The 27937-nt window shown below is 35.2% G+C and overlaps 1 non-coding gene across 1 annotated transcript; it reads left to right on the plus strand.

The window, feature by feature from the left end:
- The first annotated feature begins 685 nt into the window (after window positions 1-685).
- Window positions 686-759, plus strand: TRNAI-AAU (transfer RNA isoleucine (anticodon AAU)). Its single transcript has one exon. It is a non-coding gene; the product is annotated as a tRNA-Ile (tRNA).
- The last annotated feature ends 27178 nt before the right edge of the window (window positions 760-27937 follow it).

Genomic DNA, 27937 nt, shown 5'->3' on the forward strand with positions numbered 1-27937 from the left:
CCCAAGCCGTCAGGGGTCTCGTTTGATAATAAACAAACCGAACGTGTGCCCAGCTGCTTGTTATACACTGGCATCTATATCGGAGTGTCGCGGGTTCAATTCTCAGTAAATATTTACACTGTATCACGTGATGTTATTAGTTGTTGGTAATTTTAAAAACGTAAGGTGATTAGATGAGTGTACTTCACGCGATTTTAAGTGTTGTGCAGTGACATTTTGAAATTATTTTGGCATTCAAGAGTCGCGTTTACTCCAATAAACCGACAACGGTTGCCTAGCACAAAAATATATTCGCGTAGAAAATGTTCGCTACCCCGGTATAGTGTATATATGAAAATGGACCACACCTAGATGTTATTTAAAAAAAAAAACAAAACAAAATCTGCTCATCACAATACATTATAAGACAGGAAAGCAGGTTAAAGTAAAGAAATTATTAATTTTTATTTTTATTTATTACTACAAATACAGAAAATATAACAAACAGATTTATTACTTCAAATATAACAAACAGATAAAAAAGAATTAACGATGTATGTAAACAGTTACCATAGATTACAAATTGACGTAAATAACGATGGAGCTACTTAAAAATTATCATTTAAATTTTTAAAAATACTATTACATAAAATATTCCTAAAAACAATATCAACATATATAAAAAAAATTCAAAATGAGTCACAACGGCCCATTAGCTCAGTTGGTTAGAGCGTCGTGCTAATAACGCGAAGGTCGCGGGTTCGATCCCCTCATGGGCCACATACTTTTTTAACATTTTTATCATAATTTTAAAACTCTCTCACATGTGTCTCTCACATGCATTCCTTAGAAAATTTAAAATAACGTTTTCATGTTATTTTCTACATTAAAATCGTTAGATAAACTCATGAAAGAGGTCATCTTAAAATTATTCTTTGAGAATAATATCAAAAAATTATATAAGTTATTCTACATCAAAACGTGACGCGGCTTATATGGCGATAATAATATATCATAAATATATCATCGTCATATATTCCGGCTGGGACATCTTTTTCTATACATTTACAATAAGGCCGCTTGGAAGCGGCCTGTGTTATCCGACGTCCTTAAAAAGATCGTCTTTTGGGTGGACGTCCTAGCTTCGATTGCCAGTCCATGGTCTTCATTCCAGAACATTATGGTGCCAGAGGCCACCTGTTTCTCGCGCTTGGTTACTAATATCAATGCAAAATGTTTGTCTTCTATTCTATTTATATATAAAGATACTAACTGCGCAGTTATGTCAATTGTAACAATAACCTATTAAGCTTTATTTTGATAAATCCGCGCAATGTGGAAGCAAGACGTCGATAGTTTGTGTGTACGTTTCAAATCGATCCGGCGCGATCCGGCCCGCTATCGCAGGTCACGACGCGTTCTCTGCCCCCCACAGATTACGCCACAAGTGGTCACTATTGGATACTACGATAGCCCCAGGACCGGAATGAGGGAGTACAAAAATGTAATATATTTTTATAAGACTTAAAAAATAGTAACAATCGATTTAGCAGCTGTTAACTAAAAATGTAGTATGTTTTATGCATAGTTTTTGATATGTGTGTAAAGATTAATATATGTGATACACCTTATCTACAAATCAATTGTTACAGAAACAATAATTAACGTAATGATAATATAGTTAGAATTTTTTTTTTAAATTCCACTACATATTAAAATTAACTATTGTTTACTATTTATCCCTGCAAGTGGTGGCCACGACCAGGTAGACGCAGCGTGAGTACGGCCCCCCATTAGGTAGATTGACTACACAGTCAAGGTTGCGGGAAGTCGCTGGATGTGATCATCGTAATAGTCTTAATGGAAGACATGTCTTGGAGTGGACTTCTATCAGGTTACATGGTGATGATGATAATCTGTATTGTATTGTTTCTGTAGATGTTAATGCTGTTAGCCCTAAGGCTTTTACAGCTTCATCGGTACTGAGTTCACGGAGCGGAAGGGTCCGTGAACTAGATTTAAACTAGAAACTAAAACCTGGGGAGGCGCCTACCAGTTGCACGGGGACGCTTGCACGTTGTTAAGGCTCTTCGGGGTAGAGCTTTGACGGGGTGTGTTGCTGGTGTGTGCTTGCGGGTTAGGACGGCAGCGTGTACCACAAGCGTGCCGAAGAGGGATCCGGATCCAACCACGGTTCGCCCACGCTGTTCGCGGTTAGGGTTCGCAGAAATTGATGACCTGTCACATAACAATATAAAAAATAAATCATTTATTTCAGGGTGATGACTTTGTATAGGATAATTAGCAACAGGTGTAAAAACTTTACAGGCTTTACTAGCAAATGAGGAATACATTGACGTCTTTAAAGCTTGTTTCTCTATAACTACCTATAATCAACCTGTATACGCTACAAAATATCTAGTATCACTGAATAAAAGAAAATTTGCCATTAATCAATTTGACCTAATGAAACGAAACTTTTTCATAAAGAATACACATAAATTTACTAATTTCTACAGACAAAATTAGTATCTTCACTCACTACGTATCTAGTTCATGGACCCTACAGCTTCGTGAACTCGGTACCCATGAAGCTGTAAAAGCCTGAAGATGTTAATGCTGTTAACCTTAGGGCTTTCTTATCTCTAAAAATCTTATCTTTAGAAACAACATAATAATACTCACTACGCAATATCCAAGCCATCATCTCCGAGGTACCCACCTGGAAAGCCTCATGTAAAAGAATCTCAACAATAATTATGGAATTTCTTACATTAATGTCAGTTTTTCAGTTAGATCTATTGTAGCCCAATGGTCGAGAACTGGGCCTTGCGATTGTAGGTTGCAAGTTTGATTCCCGGGATACAATCTTATATAATTCACACTTTGTGTATTAAATATACAGGATTACCACTACTCAGTAACATTTTCCAGTGTGTCAGTCTTCTGCGCACTATAAGACTACAATGCAATCGCCAACCCGCCTAATAATCATGGCGATTGTGATATTTTCTTCCATAAATATCTTTGTAGGCTTATGCCTTGCATTGGACGTATATGTCCTAAAAGAACGGTGCAGAATTTATTCAATTTTAGCATTTTTTTCTGAAAATGGCTTTTTGGTGTTCTTAAAAATGGTGAATATATGTGATATAATATATTTTCAGTCATATGATATCAACTGGATATAAGCCTCAATCAATAAGACCGGTTGGAACCTTCCAGCATTCTTTCCCTTCCAAAGACCGTAACAAAGCCTGTATAACAGCATAATGTGATTAGATTAAAAAAATAAATAAAAAATTATTTTCGATTCCTAATACGGCCCTGGTGTTAAATTAGTAATAAATATAGTGAAACATTGATTGCTTATTAGCAACTTTCTAGTTGACAACCGATTTAATCAATAACTATAATCTCAGCGGTTGGATACAGAATAATGTACGTAATTTTCGTATTATTATTAGATGTTTTATTCACATAAACTGTATATTATGTAATGGAAATAATAACATAAAATTAAATCAGAATCTTTCCCTCGTTATAAGAGAACAGTTTTGTCATACAGTTTTATCTCTGTAAGAAAAGGACCAATATTTAGCCACTTCCGCACATGCAGTGATAGTCGTGCAACAACGTGCAACAGAGTGCAAAAAACACAGAGTCAAATGTCAAGACTCTGTGTTTGGCACTAATCGGTGTAACATAATTCCTGAGATGGCCCGTGGAGGGGTGAAACACGTGTTGAGTGATTTGACGATGGCAGTTGTGTAATTCGCATTGTTTGCCGCATACGCATTCATCAGCGGGCTGGCGGGCGGTGCACTTTGTTGCACGACTTACTTAGGATGGACTTCCGCAAAGTAACGCCTGATTCCATTAAATAAAAAAAAGTTTTATCTCTATTTAGACTCCAATGTCAAAATTAAAGCTATAATTCTCAATATCTTTTTTTAATTAGGTATCGTTAACATTATATATATATAAAGATCAGTGTTACCAGATCATCGAAGAGCTAAAAATACCACTCAAGTTATTATGATTAGCACGCTCACCGTCGACGACTTCCGTCGCTTCACCCGCCACCTGCGTGAGGAAGGCATCTCCTTCCACACGTACACCCTCCCCGAGGATAAGCGCTTTCTCTCTCCGCTCTCTCTCTAATTCTCCCGCTTGAAATAGACGTCGACGACCTTAAGAAAGCGGGCATCCCCGTCATCGACGCGAAGTGCATGACATTTCTCCGCATCAAGCTCCCAATGCCACTCATTATGGCAACCATAGAGCTTTCTTAGGAAAAGAAAATCTTTGCCCTCAGAGAGGTCTGCTCTATTTCAGGGGTCTCTTTCGAGGCCCCTCACCGCAGAGGCATCGTCGGCCAGTGCCACAAATGCCAGCTGTACGGTCACGCAGCCCGCAACTGCTTCTCCCGCCCCCGGTGCGCCAAGTGCCTAGGGGATCACGAGACTGCAGACTGTCCACGCGTGTGTTCTCTGCAAGACCGAAGGCCACCTCGCCGACTACAGGGGCAGTCTTAAGGCGCCTAAAAAACGCCGCGCACAAGTTTTTTTATCCATAACCAATCTGTTTTATACTTAGTGTGGTCATAGATAAAATTAAGAAATAACATTTCATTTTAGAATTTCTTTTATTGTATGAATATACGAGTATAAGAACTCATTTTATTATTTGAATATTGTTACTATATCTTTTTGCTGTATAGTCAACCATTTTTCATACAATATGACTATACCAACGCATTTGATTCTTCTTCAATTTATGCGTTATACAGGATGATTGTTTACAGGTGTAGCTTCAAAGAGGTGGATGTATATATAATTTAATTTTTCAGAAAAAGCTTTCAAGTTTTCACAGTTATTTCTAATCACTCTACAGAGTGATCACTCAAACATATGTCACATTATTTTATTATTTATTTTAGAATACGATAGGCTAATGACATGTGGCAATACAAAGCCTTGAATAAGTAGAGATCGGAGTTTCGAAAACGCTTTAAATAATTTATTATGAAGTTGTTTCTTGTGTCCGAAATCTAAGATTACTTGAAAGTTTATACAATAAATAAATTAACAGCAAATGAGCTAAACATTCACACCACATAAACAATCACCCTCTCTATAAGCAGTTTTGATCAAATAAAACATTTGCTATAACCTTGATATTGTCAATTAAATAATGTATTCTATTCTACTTCCGAATTCTCTGAATTTAAATTAAGAACACGTTCATAGAGGTCACGACCTTTAAATGTACAGGGACAGTAGCGTTGATCTTTTATCGGTCAATAGTCAATATTAGGAAAAGATAGCCAAAAAAAGTTTTTGGGGGCTTTCCCTTCCACCCCTATTTAATTGGAGACAGGGATTTTTTAAATGATAAAGATTGTTAATAAAAAGAAGAAATGAAAAGATGTAATAATTTTTTCATTTCTTCTTTTTATTAACAATCTTTTTTATCATCTTTTGTTCTTTAGCATTTGTACTATTACATTGTATTCGTTTTTCTTTATTCCTTTTTCCCGTCACCTTTCATCCCATCCTCAGTCACTAGAATCTGTATCTATTTTATTATTTACTATACATCACAATTTTCACAGCTTGTTATTACATTAAGTATATTTTCCACAGTATTTATCTTCAGTTCTCTTATTTAAATATTTTTTACATTTTATTTTGTTTCTTATTTTGTTAATTTATTCGTATTTACGAGGGTGAATCAAAAAATTCTTGGAATCAATATTAAAAAATGCAAAGATTTAAATAATAATATTTTATTTTTCTACATAATCTCCCTCCAATGCAATGCATTTAGAATAACGCGTTTCTAACTTCCTTATTCCTTGTGAAAAAAAATTATTATCTTGACTCTCGAAAAAGTCCTCTACGGCAGTTATAACCGCGTCATTATCGTGAAATTTTGTTCCACGAATTTCCTCTTTTAATTTTGGAAATAAGTGAAAATCACTTGGGGCTAAGTCCGGAGAATATGGCCGGTGTTCAAGGAGATTGAAGCCAGCACAGCGGATTGCGTTGAGCGCAACTTCCGATCGACGAGCAGGAGCGTTATCTTGAAGGAACAACACGCCCAACGACAGTTTTCTACGACGTTTTTCTTTAATCGCTTCACGCACTTTCGGGATTAAATTTACATAATAGGGTCCAGTAATGGTCTGGCCTTTTGGCATGTAATCAATAAAAAGGATTCCTTCACTATCCCAGAACACAGAGGCCATAACTTTGCCAGCGGTAGGAGCAATTCGAAATTTCTTAATGGATGGAGAGGATGGTCGTTTTCAAGACATGCTTTGTCTTTTAGTTTCAGGATCAAAATGGTGGACCCACGTTTCATCCATGGTGACAAGACGACGGCAAAAATTATCGGAATCACGCTGGAACATTTCGAGATTACGCTTGGAAATTTCCAAACGTCGCTTTTTGTTTTCGTCGGTTAACATTCGTGGCACCCATCTTGCAGACACTTTTTTGAACCCCAGTGAATCAATTAAAATGGATTGAACGCTACCAAAAGATATCTTTAGGATCTCAGCTATATGTTTTATAGTCATTCTTCTGTCTTCCAAAACCAGATTCTCAACCTTTTTGACATTTTCTTCTGTAACGGAGGTTGAAGGCCGCCCAGAACGCGGGTCATCTTTACAGCTTGATCTACCTCTTTTAAATTCAGCCACCCAGTACGCAACCGTAGAATAGGGTACAGCATCACCCCCTAATGTCTGCTGAATGTCCAAAAAAATTTCCTTCGTAGACATTTTTTTCAAACTGAGATATTTTATCACCGCACGTAACTCACTTTTATCCATAATTTTGACTTTTTAGCTTAGCAACTCGTTGCACAAAAAAATTTATTACATGCGAACGAACTGACAAAAACAAGTGACAGTCTGCATAAATATAGTGTGATAGACACTCTTTAATTTCAATATCGAACTTGATCCAAAAAGGTTTCATATATATGCACTTCTAAGAACTTTTTGATTCACCCTGGTACATTATTAGCCGAAAATTTTAAGCCTGAGTTTTATTTCTAGCTGTAACTTCTTTAATAACCTTCTAGCAGAAGTTGAGGAAGGGTGTACAATCTTCTATATCTATCATAAAGGAGGCGATGCTTGGCTCCTCAATCTTTTTACCTAACCGGCATTTGGTTTCGATTTGAACCCCTCCGAATACGGGATAGTCGGCAACCAGGTGGGTAACAGCCCGATCCACACCCAGCTCACAGAAACACGAGGGATCCTTCCTGAGCTTAAACCGCTGAAGGTTTGGACCTGAAAGGTTCTATGTCGGTTCCTAGGTCGCTGGACGATGCTGTATGCGGACAGTGTAAGACAAGGTCGTCGTGTCGATCTTAGAAGGCCTTTGCCTTAAGGTAGACTTCTATCAGTTGAAATGAAGAAGAAAAGATATGGTTAATATTTTAGACTCTAGATGCAGGCCGCTTCCAACCAGAGCTATTGGAAGTTATTGGAAGATACTTACGTCCAACACTGGACAGCTGCCCAATGACTGGAATGACAATGATATATTTTTTTAAATAATTTTATACGATGTATGTGTTGGTATGTCAAGTGAAATGTGTCAGCAAGCGGAAAAAGTCATTTAAATTTATTTATAGGAATAATCAACTTTACGAATTTAATAAAGGTGGGCGTATGTCAACAATAACATTTTGTACTTAAGTTTGAAGCTAATTGTCGAAATAATTAAAATATTGGGACTTAAATTATTTAGGTATTTACATTTTACGTGTAAATCTATTTTTACAACGAACTTTGAGTTCACGGACGAGACACTTGCCAGCTATTGTAATAAATTTGTTTTGTTAAAAACAACATTTTTGGTAAAATTTTATAAAATTGTTTGTTGTAACGTTCTGTTTTAAGTCGAAGTGTTTAAGTGAAGTGAAATGTTCTTTTGGCATTCGTAATAACACAAGATGACGAATGAATGATCCTAAATTGATTATTTATCCTGTTATGATCGTGTTTTTATTTAAATAGATTACACGAAATAAATAAAAATATTTGTAATCTATATAAATTTAAATAATTTGCTAAACATTTTGGAAACCGTACAATTGCAAAACTGCTCGATCTATTCGGCAAAATTTTTTTACACAAACGAGGTTTTAATGAAAAGAGAAAAAAATGGAAAACTTTTTTTTCTATCAAATACAGAGTAAATTATGTTAATATTGTTAATTAAAATAAAAAAGAGCGTAAATGTAAATTAAAGTCAACATAATAATCATCATATGATTTGACAGACGCCTACTGCGAAAGAGGCCTCCTCAAATGGTTTTATTGACGCCCCTTTTTGATGGTTTCTCGTTCCCCTATCTCAATCTAAGACGGGAAAATGGCTTACGAAATAATTTTGCCAGTATTTTGTACTTCTTTTTGCTTCTTCCTCCTCCTTCCTCCTTAACGTAATCTATTTAATGGAATCAGGCGTTATTTTGTGGAAGTCCATCCTAAGTAAAAAAAGGACCAATATTTAGCCACTTCCGCACATGCAGTGGTAGTCGTGCAACAAAGTGCACCGCCCGCCAGCCCGCTGATAAATGCGCATGCGGCAAACAATGCGAATTACACAACTGCCACCGTTAAATCACTCAACACGTGTTTCACCCCTCCACGGGGCATCTTCAGGAGTTATGTTACACCGATTAGTTTTGACTGAGACTCTGTGTTTGGCACTATCAGCGGGCTGGCGGGCGGTGCGCTTTGTGGTACGACTACCACTGCATGTGCGGAAGTGGCTAAGTATTGGTCCTTTTCTTTTTCACGTAATCTCGCATACTCTCTTTTTCTTACGTAATATCTTTCACTTAATAACTTTTATTTACATTCGTTCACACATCACATTTTAGCCGTCGCTACATTTCGCGCAATGTTATATTTTTATTTTCTTTATTTTGATTATTATTGGACCTAAAGTTTTGTTCCTATTTATGACTTTCCTTCCCCCAAAAATTGTCACAATGAGCAACCTTTGGGGGAAAAAAAAAAGTGCTACCCACATCTAGTGACTTTCCGCGACTTTGGCTAAGTTTTCAGTCCATCACTAGAGAACCTTAAAATTAAAATAAACATTTTTGCAAATATTATATCTTCATTTATTATTATAACATTAAATCAATAAATAAAGTAATCAGTTTGAAATAGGTTTTTTTTCTCAATTATAATAGGCCAATAACTTTAAACAGTGGAAAGGTAGATTGAACTAAGTGTGAAGGCGCTTAGTTCAAACTAAACCTTTTGTTCAAACACATTGTATGTCAATCAATCGTCTCTGAGAAAAGGTACAGACTTCTACCAGGGGCAGAGGGCAAGTGTAGGTGTCGTATATTTTAAATTTTTTTATTTATTTTCAAACATGTCAGTTACGTATTGATGTTTTCTGTCACCGTTCTGACGCCATGACTTTGTTACACAGGATGATCTGTTTTAGCTATAGAATCATTAAAGGGATAAATATAAAGCTTATTCGTCAGCAAAAAGCTTCAAACCTTTTACATCAATTTCCAATTACCACGTATAAAGTGATCACTTAAAAAATATTACAATCATTTTTTTTTTATTTAAATTTGATAGACCAATAACTTTCGACAGTAAAAGTCAATATGGAGAATTTTTTCAACCTTTGGATATATTTGGGTACCATTCATTATTAACAAAAAATATTTATAGATTTACCTTTTCAAGTTTTTACACCTATAACCAATCATCCTGTATATAGTATGTATACGTCCGGCGGATTAAACCCAAGTTAGGCTTTACATGTCATTATATTGGCTGCCGCTGTTACTTATCAGGCTCATTTCCTTCAGGAGTAGGACGAATCTTACTGGACATAGCCTCCCCCATAGATTATCAATAGGGTCGGTTAAAAGCAACCTTATTCAGTGTCTTCCGATGACTAAGAAAATCGTCTGTCCGTTTACCTTCTAGGTAAAGGTTCTACACTTCGGATGCCAGTCCGTGATATTGACCCTAGAACCTTAGGCCCCAGCGACTACCTGTTGTGGGCGCTATTAAGTCCGCCCACTGCCACTACAACTAGCGATTCCGCTTGGCTATGTCGATAGAATTAGTTATTTACCACTGTTAGTCTATTATAATTTGGTCTATGTTCTTTAGTAAACTAGTATCATAGTATCATAGTAGCATCTATGATTCTATTTTTCTTTGATAAATAATTGATATTTTTTTTTTGCTTTATGGACCGCATCTGAGCTCAAGCGGTAAAAATTTTGTAACATTGATTTTCTCGTTGCCTTCATTTTTCGAACTATAAATAATGTTTATTTACTTAGGTACACCAGCAGTAACCATAAATTAAAACTACATTAAAAGTTACCTTATAAATAATGGTTTTGTTGTGAGTTCCTGTATAGGTGACACAAAATTATAAATTTACTATTTCCAACATCACAAAAAAGATCAGACCACATAAAATAAAAATATTATAGATATTGAATAAAATGTGATCGCATGCAAGAGAAAACACCTGGCTTACGACTTGAAACACCAAAAGGGCTCTTAATTTGAAAGTGTTTCCTCCCACACAATCATCAAGGCTGTGTACTTAAACATATTCAAATAAAATAAAAAATATGTTATAGATGCAGTGATATATTATGATAGTTTCTGAAGACTCTATAAGAGCAAAGACATCCATTGCACGAATACTAAAGCTGGAGCTGCCCTATTCTTCCTTCTCCAGCTAACTATAACGAGAAAAACTAAAATTTAAAATTCGAATTCTGCCAACGAATATCCTCCACCTTTAGGTAGTATATGTTAGTTGGATGTTGCACTGAATTTTGTATATCAAAACCCTTGGTAATCAGACTATAGTGAACAGTTATCTCTTAATATTGTTTTTTCTTTTTTATCTGGCGCGAGGAGCGCCAAAACTCGTAATTGTAAAATTACTGGGTTAATGAGACTTAATATCTTGTCTCTGTAAGTCACATGTGTACGTGATGCTGAACAGGGCGTATTACTAAACTATTTCTAATATAAACTATTATCAATGAGCGCTATGCTCATCTCTACTCTATAGCCGGATTTTCTCAAACTTATTTTTACTATAACGACCTTTGGTTTTTGTCATTATCTTACTACAATCATACACCTTTAGTGGCATGAAATATTTAACGCTATATCGCTCTAGTCTAATAATAAGTAAACAAAAAAACAAGGAACGTATAAGTAAGAAAAGGACAAATATTTAGCCACTTCCGCACGTGCAGTGGTAGTCGTGCGACAAAGTGCACCGCCCGCCAGCCCGCTGATAAATGGATGAATGGTTTAACATAACTCTGTGTTTGGCACTAATCGGTGTAACATAACTCCTGAAGATGCCCCGTGGAGGGGTGAAACACGTGTTGAGTGATTTGACGGCGGCAGTTGTGTAATTCGCATTGTTTGCCGCATACGCATTTATCAGCGGGCTGGCGGGTGGTGCACTTTGTTGCACGACTACCACTGCATGTGCGGAAGTGGCTAAATATTGGTCCTTTTCTTACTTAGGATGGACTTCCGCAAGGTAACGTCTGATTTCATTAAATAAGGAACATATATCATGACTATAAATACTTTCTGCCAGAGGACTCTTTGAAATAGAGAGTCTATAGTTCATATATATATATGAAGAAAGTAAACTGAATGCATGTATTGATGAAGACACATGGGTATACTCCTATCGTAATAATAACATGAAGGCTTCCCTCTGTTGCTATTTAAGCGTTACTCGGAGTCCATCGTCTGTCTACGAAACTTTTTGAACAAAGTGTGTCGTCGGTCGGGACTTGCTAACCCATTGAGCGATAACATGTTATGTAGCTTCAAGTGTGGCAAGTACAGCCTGTTTAAAGCCTTAAAGGCGTTTAGCTTTCATCTCTTTGCAGCTACTAAATTAGAGAATCACTCGGAAACCTTTGCTCAAGTTAAAAATCTTTGCAAATCGATTGCATTCTATCGTAACTTACAAAACGTGGTGGTTTGATTACTTTTAAAATAGCCAATGAAATTGAAATTAACCTGTTTATCAACAGTTAGTTTATATACAAGGTTAAAGCTTATCTAGATAAGATGTTAGGAAATCTTCCTTGTGAATGATTAACTCGGTTGATTCGAAACGTTATCGGAACGGTAACTGGGGCCAACATACCTCGTGTTATCAAAGTAGAACCGCACCCACCTATACCAACATCCTTATCAATGATACTTAATATTAGATACAATCTAGTTACACATGCTTTAATATATTGATACAGTTTAATGTAAGTTAAAAGCGGATTGACAAGTTGAAGCGGTAATAAGCGGGTTGCAAAGTGGACAGACGATCTTGTTAAAGGATTCGTGGTACACTGGACATAGGCCACCTATTGGAGAATCCTGTATAAGTTAAACATTTACTATATGGGATGGGCCAAAAATTTTTGCAACAGCATGTGTCAACGAGTTTTCCAAAGTTTACGTAGTCGATTACAGGAGTGCCAACGGCGAGACGGAGCACATCTCGACGATGTAATTTTTAAAAAAATAAAATTTAATAAATGATAATTACGGTAAATAAATCATAAACAAAATAGCATTTGTACTTTTATTTCTACACATGTTTCAAAAGTGCAAAAATTTATGGCCCACTCTATAGAATTACACATAGAAAACAAGTTTGAAAATATAAAACTAAAAACAAAAACCTGCACATGTTATTCATAAAAATATAGAGTAGTAGTAAATAGTAAGTAATACAGGCAGTCGGTATACCGTTATTATTTCAGCCGTAACATGTCACAATGTAAACTACTGTTTCCCTTCCAACTCAAGAATCTTCTCATCTATCCTCTTGCGGATGTTGTGTGGTCAGTAGTCGACGAGATGATTAGCTGGGCGTCTGTTGAAGATTCTTAGCAACCCCTACTCTGCTATTATCACAGCTGCTATCAATAGCGGAATATCCGGGACTGGTAACTTGGTCTTTTTGTTAATCACTAAGAGAGGTATGTGTCGATACTTGACATGTTTAACATACGGGTTGACAAGCACAGTTGGTTATTTGAAATAAGTTCACTGTTGCCCCGTGGTTTTTTTTTTACCCCACTCTGACGGTAACAGGAGGAGATAACATATTTGATACATAGATTTATTTATTATATATACAAACAATTTTGTTATGGTTTATGTTACAAATTGTACAAAAAAAAGTTTATGTTTGTGATGTCTCAACTCTTAAAGTGTACTTTAAATAAAGAAATTTAGTCGCCTTTCTGTTCCGATTCCATGTCTTGAGTTTAGTGGTAGTGAAGAGACGACATGGTGAAGAACAGATAGCCACAGGAGCTCTGAGGCTCCGAAGTGGAGACCACGGAACACTTGGAACCGCCGGATGCATGCCACTTCATACCGGGGCTCACTGAAAATCTATTTGGGAGGTCTAAGTCCAACAGTGAACGTCCTATGTTTGAAATAATAATGAAATATGTAGCTATAAGCCGTACCTTTTAATCAATATTAAATGTCAATTGAATCAAAGTATATACATCGCTCGAGCTATTATAGACTTTTGACCGGAAAGTTTTGGCTAATATCTACGTGAATATTCACAGGCGATATACGGATTATAAAGAACACTTGTATGAATAATGCGAACAATCTCAATAAACAAAACACAGGCGTTCGTTTATCGAAATATTCCATCACGCGTCGACCACGTGCAGATCCCGGCATGTCGCGCGCTCGCATGATTGCGGTGATAAGTCGAGCTGTTATTGCAGCAGATAGCGGCTCCTGCCTTATCGTAACAATAGAGAATCGATTACAACCTACACCTAAAGTCACACGCTTTCGTTTTATTATTATACACCTGTATTGAAAAGGTCAACAAATAAAAACTAGGAAATTAAATCCTAAATATGTACAAACCGTGAATAAATAACCGAGAACCTAGTCCATATTTATCATCATGATATATCTGGAACCATAGGGATTAGTGATTTGAAATTTAGTCGAATTATTCATTTTGATTAGTAGAGATTAGCTAAGAAATGACTATGAAATTACTTCCGCAAAGTGTGTTAAGAGGCGTTCATTTAAAAGTGCATATTTTTATGCTAAATAGGTTTTATAGGTATATTTTTTTTGTTAAAGTTTGAAATCGCTAGCACTATCCCTGAGTTGTGCGCCACACATATATATATTTTGGTGTCTGGATTATTTCATATATCAGTTTATTGTTGTTTGACAATTTGTAATTAGCCAAATCGCATGCTCAGTTCATCGCTCTTTGCTTTGATGTGGTTTGACATATATCATTTTTTTATTCACCGACCTACCGAACGGAATCCATCTGTGGTGGAATGTCGTCACCCATTTTTACCGGAGTACAGCTTTCTCTCCTCAAATCATCGATACCGGAATTTAAGGTGATGATACCGGAGCGACTACTTTTAAATAATTAAAATTGTCTTGAAGACGCCACTATAATTCGCGACATCAGACTGTCGCGTTTGTACCAACTATCAGGATTTATATGTGAAATTTAGTTATGTCATTATATTCCTTTTACTATTTCTATATTACTTCTTTGAATGCTATTACTTATGCGAAACCTCTGTGTGATCTCCACGGAACCCATGGGTTTAAGAAACGCATACAATTGTAACTAACCTAAAATGATTCTAAATAAAATGGTACAGTTGTCAGAGGCCATATTCTCTACATGATAAGAATTGGACGATATCGTCATGAATTCTTTCGTTACGTGTGCACCGGCACATCTCGCACGGTCATTAAGTTAGTGGGTAAGTTGGCGTTAAGCTACAAGCCAGTCGTGCCGCTAATGACAGCGTCTGCCGGGACTACGTGACAATTGGCTCGCGTACTCGATATCTCGTGCCGCGCTCGTGAACCTTCCACTGTGACAGAACACAAAGAAGATAAAAATAGAACTCTGATATCATCACTTCTTTCTGTTTTATCTTTAATGCTTCATTTTGTTTTTGAATTAACATATCAATCTTAAATATATTTAGTAATAAAACTTTCATATTTGTTTTCATTTCAATCTACGCTCGTAATTTCTCTAAGAGTTCGACTCGGAAACGAAGAGATCTATAGCTCTGTGGATTGGCATGTTAAAGTGCAGAACAGATGGCCGCTAAGACTTTGAGATTCTGGAGACCTTGGACTGGCAAGCGCAGCATAGGACATCCACCTACAAGGACAGAAAACCTTGTTCTCTTTTAATAGCCTTCGTTTTTTTGTGCCTCTTGTAACCTCTATCATGTTCTTAAGAGAGGGACTTAGATAACAATTTTTTTAATCTTTTTCTTTTAATACTATCTCTCTCTCTCTCTCAATCTCTCTCTTCCATCATTGTTTCTTACTTTCTTCTTTCTTTCATTCGTTACATTATCTATCATTCTCACAGCATTTATTTACATTTCACTAATGCATCGCCTTCCATCCTTCGCGATACTTCTTGCATATACATTTTCGATTTACTTTCTTTATTATTTTTATTTACATTCCATTCATTATTAAATCTAGTGATAATTTTTATAATACAATTCCCTATTATATTACACACTTCGAGTCTTCATCTTACTCTACTTCGGTTTCTTTGCGTTTTGTTAAGTTTCTCTATTGGTTCCATTTCGCATCATACTCTCAATTCTCCATACACGGAGCAGCATGTGACCACGTGTATCGCTGTTTAGACGACTCTGTTATGGTCATCGGAAGATGCTAGATGCATGACATATTCCACTGGTCCCTTTGGAGATCTATTGACGAGACTTATGTCACGCTTTGGACGTCTTACAGCTGAAATGATGATAACATTTGTCATTCGACTTTAAGTCACATTCACAAACTATTTCTATGTTAGCAACAAACTAAAAAGGGCCTGTATAAAGCTTATCGACTATCGACGACGCAGCTGTGAATCCTTGTGATTGTTTAATATTGCGCAAAAAATTATTACAAAGAATTTCAAGAAATAAAAATTTCAAAGCAGCAGGGACAGTTCTGCGGGTTAGTAAATTAAACTGGCAGTGGTCAGATCACATAGCGCGCAGAACAGATGGCCGTTGGGGTCTAAAAGATCTAGAATGGAGACCGCGGAACGGTAACGGCAGCGTAGGACCTCCAAGTACAAGATAGACAGACGTCCTTTTTAAGGCAGTCCAAAGACCCTGTTCCTTTGACTAATAATTGTGACTACATTAAAAATGTAAATGTAGACTTGTTTATGTATATTCAGGGTAAATAAAAAAAATCATATCGCGTAAATAGTTTTAGTATACTATGTTATTCTATTATCGTAGTTTACATATTTATACTTTATTTATCTGTATCGTCACAAAATTAAATTATTAGAACTCATTCTAGAATGACTAACAATCGTGTGTTATGATTAACACGTAATATGATAACAGTGTAATAGATAAAAGATATACTTTGTTTTCGCAAAAAAAAACTGTTCTATAGACGATTCTTGATTATCTATGGATCGTAAATTCCATATTCAAACTTCAATATTATTGTTTGCGACTGACACGGTTTCTTTTATTTTATTTTATATTTATTTTCGAAAACTTACTGTTAGCTGATATTCAAACATTAACAATTAAAATTATTATCAGTCAGTAATGGCTCCCGCTGCGCTAACAAAATAAAAAATAATGAAACTGCGTGTATGGCTTTGGTCTCTATAACGACAATGTTCTTTTTAGTTTACCAATTGTTCTATAGAGGCAGCACTATCGCAGATATGTTTTCCTAGTTATTGTTTTTACATAATACAATTATGCGATTAATGAGACAAAATTTTATTTTTTCGCTTAAGCTTCGCCATTACTTTTCAAATTATAAGTCTGCAAAAAGATAATCCATTAATCTTACAAATAAGCTCAGGTTAATATTAAAATTAAAGAAAGATATTTCACTATTTCTCCAAAGTTAGAATTTATACGACTCAAAAATCTAAATAATTCTCAACTTCAAAAACAAAACAGCGACTAGACACGTTCTAATCAACATGACATGAGACGACACGCGACGTCACGGTCTGACGTGACGCCAAGACGTCGCATCGACGTCGGTGTGACGACGGCCGACGCGCTTGGCAGAATGACGAATATATCTTTGCCTTTGTCTATGCTCTGCGTAACGAATAAAAACGAAATTTGACGCATGTACCGCTTAGTCATAGTTTAGTAAATTTTCAGGGCTGTAGGCATAATGAAGTCAGGACTTGGATCAATTTTCTCCTGTAAAACGAAGACTACTCTCGGCAGTGTCTTTAAAATGTCCATGTCCATATGATGAACATAAACTTGACTATGTGGTGATCATCATCAATTCAGCCAAAGAGCGTCCACAGCTGGACATTCACCTCCCTAATAGATTTCCAATGGTACCGGCTGGCCTGCGACAAGTGTGGTCTGGCGATCAATATATACGCTAACATCTTGGCTTGATTTTGCCGCCTAGTAAACAATATTCTAGCATATAAAGTGCTATAGTGCTGAACATACAAATTACACTTACGTAACTTGACGTAAACATAGTAACGAGTTACCGTCATATTACGTTTTATTATATTATTGAACTATCTCTACCCTGCGTGCGTTTGCTGCGCCACCAACTAAAATTAAAGACAACACAAATTTTCATTAAAATTATTCATTTTATTATAACTTAGAAACCGACGTGACCTCATACACAACAACTTTGCTAAATATCATCAAATGATCAAATGTACAGTTTACGATTTTATAAAGGACATACAGACATACATTCATTTTATATATATATATATAAGGGAGCAATTGTTATAAATTATTGTGCAAATTTATATTACCTTTAACACGGCTGATACTCGTTCCAGCTTAAAGTACGCGATGTTAAAGTTCGCGAACTTACGTAGCTTTTATCGAGGATACATGGCACAGTGTGTGGGTGAAGGTATTGACAATGTTATTCATTCATCACCATTATATCAGTCGATAGACGCATGCAGGGCATATGCCTCTTTCAAAGATCACCTCGATGATCAGTCTGCTGTTAAGTTTGAAACCTATTGTATTATCATCATATTTTAAGCCCTAGGTCGTTTACTTCGGGACATATGCCTCCCTAAAAGATTTCTATTAAAACCGGTTAAAAGTGGCTTGTATCCAGCACCTTCTGAAGACCTTCGCAGGATCCTCTGCTTATCTTGGACTTCTTATGCTTCGATTGCCAATCCATGGGCGACACCAAATGTTTGTTTTTCCATTTCATTTATACATTGTAATACTAACTGCGCAGTAATGTCTACTGTAATAATGACCTAATGAAAGTTATTTTTATAAATTCCTGCAAACATTGCAGTTATAATTACATATTTTATTAGTAATTTGGTTTTTTAATGCTCCCAATAATAGACTAACATAATTTTAAGCCTAAACAAAGTGAGATTAATAAATAGTTAAATCTTCTCTTTGTATTTATTCTCCTATATTAAAGTTCTTGTATATTATCTGTGCCGTCTCAGGAATACCGTGTCAAAGAGCTCAATAAATTTCATTTCATTTGGCTACTGGAACAATAATATGGTCTAGAATAATCTAGAATAGTAAAGTAGTAATGTATCATATTGCAAATTTTTATACATGCAATTAAATTTAAATGAAAATTCTTTATGACAATGGAACAGATGGAATACGGAAGACGTTACGTAATAATGACATTAAAAAATAAAAAAGTGATATTCACAAAACCCTTCCCAGCTCCGAGTGATGCAATGCGGCCATCGTTAAATGCAAGCTTAATACCTTCAGGCCACTCAGAAAGTTTGAATATAACTCGCAGACGAATAGAATTTAATAAAAAATTAATTGTTCCTAATTTAAATTCTTTTCTAAATATTTTATCATTATGAAAGTAATGTGTATCATAGAAAAATGGATTCGTGTCGAGAGCCCGCAGAGCTTATTTACTGTCTACTTATTAAAAGATTAATAATAAATTGTGTTTGTTGTGGGCGCTTCTAAGGTCAGAGCGTGTTTGGATCATCGTACGTAATTTAAGGGTCCCATTAAGTTCACTCTGAGCTCTTCTACCTTCTTTTCATAAGTGGTCATGTATATAGGACGTACGACCTGGGTAGAATTAATCCGAGTATGAATGTGATATGAGAAAAATAAGCTGGATTCGAGCAGCGCTAGACTGGTCACCGTGTCGGCCTGCAAGCAGGAGACATCTATCCGCTGACATTATTAATAATATAAATAAATAATAAAAATTTACAAATCTATGTCATACTATCTTATTTTTCTCTGCTATATTTTTACAGCGTGCACATATAAATAAAATAGATGTGTCTTTGTGTAATATTAAAATAACCGCTTTTTGCTACATGCATTTGTACGGTACATGTACCAAAAGAACACTTTTATCTTTTGTCTGTTCGTGTGTTTTGGCAAATTTCTGAAATTACTGGATCAATTTTGAAGAAGCTTATAGCTGAGGAGCAGGTAGCTGATGCAATTTAAAGTAACTTAGGTTACTTTTAGGTTAAAAAAATTCTTAAACGAAAATTAAAAGTAACTACTCCAAGTGAATTTTTGTTAAATTTCACGCGGATGATGTCGCTGATACGGTTCGTATTAAATAATTGTACAAAAACAATTTTCGCGCCAAGTTTGAAATAAAATATAGTTTGAACATCAACTGTAGCTACTAGCGAACGCGGGCGCCTGCAGTTCAAGTGCAAGAGCGTACAGGATCGATGCAAGTTCAAGGCCTACCACCCGCCAGCTGCCACCTGCCACCCGCCACCCGCCACCTGCCGCCCGCCGCTCGGGCTGCGCTGTTTCGTCCGCGCTTGACGTCATCGCCCCATTCATACCGCGCCCGATCGATAACACCCCGCGTTTCCAAGCAAAAATATCTTAATTCAACTGCATTTAAAATAAAACTTCTTAGGTTTTTACACAAAAAATCCGCCTATCCTGAGATACTCTGGTTCTGAGATACCCTAGCTCGGTATTTGCACAACTGTGAATTATTCATATAAATGTCTGTAAGAGATTGTCTAGAATCATAAGGCCGCCCATTATATTAATTTCTTAGTTATTACACAAAAACTCGTTTATTTTTTTCTTAAAGAAAAAACTTTAATTTAAAGAAAAATATTTCACTTCATTCAGAAGAAATTCATGAAGTGTGACAGGGAGACTACGCAGTAAACAGATCGTGGCAGAAGCCTGCTCTATGCCTCTACCATCTCATGTCGTCTTCAAGATGTCATATATGAGTCACAGTAAAGATTCACAAGCGCACGGTATATATATACATATGTAATGAAGGCTGTTTACAAAACTCAATTATAACATTCAGGTTCCTTGAATCATTGAATCAGAATGCTAAACGCGTTATGTAATGTTGCGTGGAGCTCTATCTTAAAGGCCAATGCGCCTCGTCACTACATTGTCATCCTCGTTATATTCCTTCTAAGAGCTCGAAGAGTTTATGCAGTGTTTCCCCAAAGAACTCACGGCCCTAGGTTCCTGTACTTGCATTTCACGATATCGGGGCTGACGGATTTTTGGAAGTCTTCTTGATGGGTATAAATAACGACTCACCGGCTCCACAGACAGAGAGAGTTGTCTCTCAAGACATTACAGAAAAGATTTCTCCAGAACTATGCTATATTATAAATATGGTTACACCAAAATAATAATGGTAAATGAAACAGACATCACTCTTGTTAAAAAACAACATTAAAGCTATTTCTCTAATATATATAATAAAAACAATAAATTCAGTTCATTTGTATTGGTATCACATGAAATCAACCGTCAATATATGTGAATCCGGAGAAAAATTTTCACAAAAAAATTTTATTTTTAAAATGAAGCTAAATTTTGTCAAGTGCGCAACAGGCGATCGGGTTTCTGAATTAGTTGTTGTAATATCTTTTTTTTATTTTAATTTTCGAATTACTATTATCACCACCATGTGGGTTGATAGTCACCAACTTTTCTAGTGGCAAAGACCTCTCACAAAGATTAAAATACTATATCATTTCATAATTACACGAAGATGGTAGAATTTTTGCGGATGCTACAATTCTGTACTGTGCACTTAGAGAGTAAAAGGGCTACCAAAACCGCTGTACCGCGCCTAAGGCATGCTCGCGGCGTAACGGGGGGATCCGCTTCATTCTGACAACCCGTTGTCAATATTAGCGGTATCGACGTTTATGCTCGTTATTCTTTATCCTTCACCTTACCAGATTATTCAAAAGTCCGGTACTGCGAATTCAATAGCACTATAGATATACAGGCAAAATTTTCATGTTCAGAAAATTTTCAAAAAAAATATAGATGAAATTGCCTTTTTAAGTAATATACCAGGAGCGGCCAAACTGATTGATTGTCGAATTATTTTAATATTTAAATTTATATAACCTATGTCAGCTCCTGGTAAATCGAAACGAATTACTGGCGTGAATAATTACAATTCCATCATAAAATTAGCGAAATTCAAATATTAAGAGTGCTGTCATATACGTGTACCATTATATCTAACCTCAATACACATATTTTGTACTTTTGACATTTAATTTCAATAAATATAATTAAAAAAAATTGCGTGTTTTTAATGCGTATTAAAATGGCGGCCAGCGAAAAATTTCAAATTTCGAACAATTGCTCGAACTGTCAAGTATCTTGGCCACCACTGTAATATACGTACGAATATATGTTTATACTTTTACTATAAGTTCGACCTTTGGCTTACACAAGTGACGTATTGCGTCAAGATTCTATTGCGCTCTAGAAAATTCAAGAGCAATGAACTTTATATTTACAACTAGACATTAATAATTTTTTTAACTTTAGAAATTGTCCCATATCATTAGTGATTAGCTTTTTTTTTCTTTTATTAGGACATGAGCTTGTTCTCGGAAAGAGTGCAATTCATAGTCCATTTATTTTATAAAAAAATACAACATAAGAAAAGGACCAATATTTAGTCACTTCCGCACATGCAGTGGTAATCGTGCAACAAAGTGCACCGCCCGCCAGCCCGCTGATAAATGGGCATGCGGCAAACAATGCGAATTACACAACTGCCACCGTTAAATCACTCAACACGTGTTTCACCCCTCCACGGGGCATCTTCAGGAGTTATGTTACACCGATTAGTGCCAAACACAGAGTCTGTGAAAACAAAGACTGCATGTGCGGAAGTGGCTAAATATAGGTCCTTTTCTTACTTAGAATGGACTTTCGCAAAATAACGCCTGATTTCATTAAATGAAAAAAAAAATACTGCGTTGTACCTAATATAGTTTAAATTGTTACAATATAAAAATGAGTTGTATTAAAAAGAATTTTGGGATATTTTTATTATACGGACAAACGCAAAGTAGGACGCCCGCTCACAAGGTGACAGACGACCTTCTTAATAACGTATGAAGATGCTGGAAGCGGACTGCTTTCAATGTATCTTACAGGAAATCTATTGTAGAAACCTATATACATCCTACGGTTCACCGTAGTCGGTACCCTATTAGATATGTAATTTAATATAATAAAAAGAAAATTTATAGTTCTGTTCAGTGTCTTTCACCTTTTCATCACATGTGTGAGACATTTCGATGTAGGCTTAACTTGAAGTAAAACAGAGAAGATTTTTGATTTTGAATTTGGAATTCAAAAAAAACAATAACAACACGGCTATAGTGTCGAATATATCAGATGTAATCTCAGGAAGGTCGGTAATGAAAGCGAGCGGGTGGCTTCAACCCCACAAACGTGGTGTTGGACACCCCGTCGCGTGGGCGAATGACGTCAGCAGTTCCCCTCCCCGCAGCGCTGTCTCACCCCCGGCGGCGCCTTCAACTTGACATTCGCGCGGCTGTATCGATCCGCCACCGCGACGAGGACGTCGGTGTTTACGTTGAATCGTGAATGAACCTCGCCCGTTGCGTTGATTCAACTCGAAAATCCCCTGTACCAATGGTAGGCGAACTCAATTGCTAATGAGCCTATAAAGAAATTTCAAATTAGCTTACGTAAAAAGGACTGTACATAAACTTATTATAAAGTATGCTACTAGATAATATTACAGATTGTATTTAAATTCGCGGAACCTTCCGCTTCGTGAACTCAGCTGCGATGAAGCTGTAAAAGCCTTCAGGCTAACAGCATTAATACCAACTGAGAAAAAGAGAAATTACTGCACGGATGGACTTTATAAGCGATTTTAACTAAAAATAATTGACTTCCTTCTAACCATAAGCTTCCAACAAACTACAGGATGTCCACAGCTGAACTAAAGCCTCCTGTGCAGATTACGTTTTTTTCTCCCCGTTTTTGAAGACCTTTCGTTCACCCCTACCATGGTAAAGCAGAGACTGAGATGACTTACTGTCTCGCTCCTCACTCTTCCTTTTTAACATCTTCCTTTTGTTTCTTTTTTTTTCCATTCACAATATCTTACATTCCTTTTATTACCTTTTCTTTCGTACATCGCCTCACTTCTATCGCCTTCTCTGCAGGGTCGTATATTTACATTATCTTTCATTTTTGATTTTCACATTTATTCGCCTCAGTTTAATATTATTATGTTATTTTATTATCTATATCAAAATTAATTTTACTTTTGTTTATCTTCTTGTTTAATTTAAATTATTTTAATTATACCCTTTATTTGTTGGCTCTTATCACAATTCCTATGACCTTTCTACAGAAGTCTAGAAGGTTCTGGTGACTTTCCTTATTGCTCTTAAGGCGATGGTTTCCTCAATCTTAAATCCTTTATTGCTACCGGAATTGGAAATTTGCTCTTTTTCACTAAGCCTTCGTTTTAAAATTGTCTCTACGTATTTTAATCTACATTGTATGTAGAAAGAGAAATGTAATGTATATCTTTACCAATCGAGTGTGGTGATCATGTTTATAATTTCAGCAACAGGACGTCCACAGCTGGATTTAAGTCTCTCCTAGAGATTTATAATAAGATCGCTTGTCGTGTATCTAGCATGTTTAATAAGGTCTTGTTGTGAGTGAATGTCTTTCGCTGATTGTACCAGGTTGTAGTCTCGATCACTTTTAGTTTGTCTATGGATCTCCTCCTGCCTGATACGATATCTTTAGTTAAATCCCGTTTAATTGTGCGACATGAGCCAGTGTGAGTACAATGCTTCTCTGTTTTAAGTTATTACTGATAAAACATTGATCGTTGACCTTCGTCTTTAGGCACCTAGGGACGGAGAACTTCAATATTTGTAATATACATTTCAAACACCTTATCCCGCGTTCCGTTGTGACGTCAATGCGGCAAATGTTAGCCCTTGTATAAGTGGGTGTGGTTTCATAAGCACTATAGACTTTTACAGACATATATATATAAAATAAAAAATAAATAGTTTACACCTAGTTAAATCTAGATAGGCCTGCAATTGGGGCAACAGCTATCTATTATTTACTTTATGTCACTTCATCTAACTTGTATTTGTTTACGTTCAGACTGTGAAGCCAAGCCGTTTTTTTTTATTTATTTGTTTTTTGTCACGTTCCACAGAATAATAAAGATTTGAATCCGTTTAATGTCATTTAAATAAAATTTATTTTTAGCTTCATTGCTCGAATTAACATACTTGTAATTGTAATTTGAATCTTGTACGTAATTAAATACGTATATGCTTCAGTTTGAAATTAGTTTTGTTTCTGTCTGTGTATATTTTTGTTATTTACGTATCGTGTAGCACTGAGCCATTCAATATTTATTTTATTTTTCAATGATCACCGACGAATTTTTAAAAAATAGATAAAAGTATAAGACAGGAAAAACACTGAATTAATTAAAATTTGAATAGACAGCAAACGCAATGTATTTTAATTAAAAAAAAAACATTGATTAAAATTAAATCAATCTGTTCAACTGTATACCTTTATCTAAATACAAAAATTGAATTATAACAAATGATAATTCAATAAGTTAGTCAACATTATTAATTATTATGATCACAATGTTATCGCTGTCGTTTTAGCTCATAGACTCCTGCTCCAAAGTATAGGCTTCCCCCAAGGTCCTTGTAGACTCTGTACAGCTGGAAGTTATTCGCTTATCGCATTCCAATAGACAAAATAAATTATCGTAACATGTTTTAAAACGATCACTTTATACAGAATGATCGGATATGCCTATAAATAAATACATTTAAATTTTTTTAAAGTTAAACGGTTTTTTGATACCCATATCGTGGTGGTTGTGGAAAAATATGTACCTAGTCCGCCATATTGGAACGGCGTCATCTTGAATTTTAAATTTTGACATAATCATCGTGTTTTACTAGTGTAGCACTTTCATTTGATACCCATATTGAGTTACTGATTTTATTGTATTGTATTGTCATCTAAATTAAATGCGTGACAACGGGAAGGTGCATAAATTTCAATTTCTAATTTTGACCCAAATAAATTCCGTATGGATCGAACTATAATAAATAAAACCGTTTAATAAGCCATATATTCACATCTATAAAGCTTTTGCACTTGTTACCAATCACACTGTACATAATTAATTCGGTAGTGTATAACATCTACTCAAAAGAAGAATTTGCTAAAAGCGCTTGCTAGTGGAGACTGGGTCACGCGTCGTGGGTGTGGGACTGCGCCCAGCCGGTGACGTAGGCGGAATTCCACTGGAGCTTTATTAATCGCCTGCTCGTACGCGCTCTTTTCATAAAACAAAAATAAACATCACATAAATACCGGCCTGGAATAAAAATAAATATTTATATGAACGCTATATTAAAACTAAAAATCTGTTATGTGATTAACGAATTAAATCTGCAATTTGGAAGCTTGCTATTAATGAACATATTTCTTTTTCTTTTGTTTTATCTAAACTGGTCGAATTGTAATTACAAAGATGAAAGATTAAAATAAGAAATAAAAATACAACATTGGAACATTAATATTACTGTACAATAACAACCTTTGTTTTTAAATCTACTTTACTGCTTCACACAGTTTTATACAAAATAACACATAGTAATAATAACAAAAAAAAACATGTTGTGTAAACAATAAAAACATGTGTTATTTACAAAATAACACATGTTAATTAATTACAAATAAAGCTGCTTTTTGACTCGTACTGTTTGATTGGCTTTTTTACTGTCAATTAATGTATGGTTCACTATATCCAATAATAAACGTTTTCAGAAATATTAAATAATGTAGTAAGAAAAAGCTAATTCAAAATTCGAATTACTACATGTTAAAATTAATTTTAAATTACTATCTGTTCCTACAGACTTTATTGTCACTGGCCAGTCGCAAAAAAAAAAAGGTAACATATTTCGTAGTGTAAAAACTTTAAAGATTTTTGTTGACAAACGAATGCATTCATCACTTTAAAGTTTTCGCACGTATAAAGAAACGTCATGTACTGTGGAATTTCCTTATGGACGCTTGTTGGCTTCGAACAAGAATATTTTTTCTCTCTTACAATCAAAACATTTTTAACTCGGCTAATTAAATTTATATAGAACATTAATAGATTATGCAACCAAAATAGACATTCAATATTATAAAACGTAATGCAGACACTTTGACATTCACGTTTGACCTTCAGCGCGCCCCGACTTTACCTCCAGCGCCTGTGACGTCATAACCTTCGTCCGCCCTCCTTGCACACGCGCCTTGAAATTCTGCCCCTGAGTAAGGTTACTTCCCGGCATACGCAGACAATGCGCTCATAAATAATTATTTTTAACTATAAAACAATAAATAGTTATTACTATTATATTGCATTATATGTTTTTTTTTAAATAATTGCCATTAATATCTTAATTTTCTTTATCTGTTCCCTTGTTCTGTGTGATAAATATTTTTAGCTTTTTTAACTGATAAAACAGGGAATAAATACCTTAGAAAACTATTAACTATTCGTTTTATGTTGGTTGGGTTTAGGCAGAAACACACAAAACTTTTAATGAAAAATAGTAATAGGCACAATATAATAATAAATAACAGAAATAAACATAACCTCATAACGCCTAAATTTCGTCTTCAAAAAGTTACATAATCCGTCATGGGTCTGGGTGGACGCATATATAATAAAGTTCCACGAGATGTCCCTAGATCTTCGTTTTCTTAGTGTTAAATCTAAAATTGAAAGTAAATTATTAAATAAATCTTATACCATTCAAAAGTTTTTCTTATTCGATTGATATCAGATCAATGTTCCGAGCCGGTAGCGGCTAGCTTTCTTCTTATAAAAATAATATATTTGACGATACAAAAGCGCACGTAAATACCGACTAGGATGAAGATATTTTGAAATTTAAATTTCGAATTCTGTGACAATATATATACTCGTTAAAAGCATTTACACCTAAAGCCTATACGTTCATATTATATTTATTAATATGAATGTACAATAAATGTCCGCATACATTATATGAATATTTTTATTTTTAATTAAGTATGCATAATAACGCTAAATATTATCCTGGTCAATTCGTAACATTTAACAAATACTAGAATAAAAATTTAGAGAATTTTATGAAGTATAAGAATGTTTTATCACTAAAATAAAAATAAAAAGACAGTGAATAATGATAACAAAGAAAAACAGATTTTTTTTACTCTTACGTATCTACGAATTTGTAATTTTAATATTTTAGCACAAGTTAAATCGGGGTTAGATACTAACGCCATCTCTTAGCTCGATCAAATAACGTCGAGAAACTACAAACAAATAAAACGTTTGATATTTTTGCTGTATTATATAGAATAATAATTGTTTTTTATTAATGTTGCAGAGTAAAAAGTTTTTTAATGCTTTTTTTTTAATTTGTGTATCAAAAGATTATTTCAATTTTTTATTTTT

The sequence above is a fragment of the Battus philenor genome, unplaced genomic scaffold (assembly GCF_028537555.1).
Source record: "Battus philenor isolate CCGP_79_NKW_IND1 unplaced genomic scaffold, ilBatPhil1.0.hap1 SCAF_2, whole genome shotgun sequence".
NCBI classification, from domain to species: Eukaryota; Metazoa; Arthropoda; class Insecta; order Lepidoptera; family Papilionidae; genus Battus; species Battus philenor.